We start from the raw sequence: 2,204 nt of genomic DNA, 5'->3' as shown, positions 1-2,204 counted from the left end.
CAGGTTATTATCGACGGTTTGTTGAAAACTTTTCCCGGATCGCGCTCCCTATGACTAAACTTCTTCGAAAAGAATTTTAATTTGGCTGGGGTGAAGAACAGGAAAAGAGTTTTGAGGAACTGAGAAAGAGATTGATTACAACGCCTGTTCTTGTATTGCGATATGGATCGAGAGGTTTTCAGGTTTATAGTGATGCTTCTAAAAGTGGTCTTGGTTGTGTTCTAATGCAGCACTGCAAAGTGATTGCGTATGCCTCTCGCCAGCTCAAACCTTATGAAGTAAACTACCCTACTCATGATCTTGAGTTGGCAGCAGTCATTTTTGCACTCAAAATATGGCGTCACTATCCGTACAAAAAGACTTGTGATATCTTTACTGATCACAAAAGTTTAAAGTACATCTTCACGCAAAAAGAGTTGAATATGCATCAACGATGATGGCTCGAACTTCTTAAGGACTACGACGTTCGAATTCAATATGATCCAGGCAAAGCCAATGTAGTAGCCGATGCCCTTAGTCGCAAAACTATTGGTAATGAATCGTCTTTAACCGTTCAGTCCCATATTGCTTCAAATCTAGAAGGTATGGATATCTCTTTGTGTTATCGTGGTGCAAATGAACTTTTGGCTAGTCCCACGGTTGAACCAACTCTGGTATCTCGAATCAAAGAGGCTCAACAAGATGATGGAGAACTATGGGCTATCTTACAAAAGGCTAAAGATGATTCACAATCTAATTTTCGAGTTTATGATAAAGGTATTATATGGTTCTCTAACCGACTTTGGGTACCCGACAATCCTAAACTCAAAGAAGCAGTTATGAGTGAAGCTCATAAGTCATTATTCTCAATTCATCCCGGATCCACTAAGATGTACCAAGATCTAAAACAATACTTTTGGTGGAACGGTATGAAATGGGATATAGCCGAATACGTGGCAAAATGTCTTACTTGCCAGAAAGTGAAGATTGAACATCAACGGGCTAGCGGATTTTTACAACCATTGGAGATTCCAGTTTGAAAATGGGAACATATCTCATTTCCTACCTATACAGGAGACGTACCGTGTTAGTAAACTGTCCGATCTATTCCAGTGGGAAATCGTGAGGTTACATGGCACGCCAGTTTCTATAACATCGGACCGAGATCTGCGATTCACTTCTCGATTCTGGAAAAGTCTTCACCAGGCTTGGGGTACGCGATTGACTATGAATTCAGCTTTTCATCCACAAACAGATGGTCAGACTGAACGAACTATTCAAACTCTAGAAGATATGTTACGGGCTTGTACTCTTGAGTGGTATGGTGGTTGGGACGAGTCCCTATATCTTGTGGAGTTCGCGTATAACAATAGTTGGCAAGCTAGTATCGGCATGGCCCCGTACAAAGCTTTATATGGTCGGAAGTGTAGAACATCGATATATTGGAATGAAGTGGGGGAACGACCTATCGAAGGACCCAAACTTGTCCGGATTACTACTGAACAAGTCGAGATCGCAAAACAAAAAATGAAAGAGGCTCAATCTCGGCAAAAAAGTTACATTGACAAGCATAGAAAGCGTTTGAAGTTCCAAACGGGTGATCACGTCTTTCTAAAAGTTTCACCGTTACGAGGTATTCGTAGGTTTGGAATTAAAGGTAAACTTAGTCTGAGATATATTGGACCTTTTGAAATACTTGAACGGGTTAGAGATGTGGCGTATCGCCTAGCATTACCTCCTCAACTTTCACATATCCATAACGTTTTCCATATCTCGTCACTCCGCGGATATCATTATCACCCTCTCCATGTGATTGATTATCCGTTGGACAAAGTTGAAGAAAATCTCTCTTATATTGAACAACCCGAGGCGATAATTAATCGAGAAGAGAGATAAATGCGAAGGTCAATACCGTTCGTTAAAGTGTTATGGCGAAATCATTCTGAGCGAGAAGCCACATGGGAAACGGAAGAATTTATGCAAAAGGAGTACCCTTATCTTTTCAAGTCATGTAAATCCTCAAACCCTATCTAAATTTCGAGGACGAAATATTCTTTTTTAGGAGGGGAGGATTATAATATCTGTCTTTCGTTAACTCGTACAAATTGGGTTGAGTGAATTTTTGGTATAATTGTACATAACATATTTGTACCATATGCTTAACCAACTTGTATCTCAGACTAGTTTTATGACTAAGTTGAGAATATATACTTAAAGGGTTAAAA

Source organism: Cynara cardunculus (genome assembly GCF_001531365.2).
Source record: "Cynara cardunculus var. scolymus isolate 2C chromosome LG 12, CcrdV1, whole genome shotgun sequence".
NCBI lineage: Eukaryota > Viridiplantae > Streptophyta > Magnoliopsida > Asterales > Asteraceae > Cynara > Cynara cardunculus.
This window is presented reverse-complemented; position numbering follows the sequence as displayed.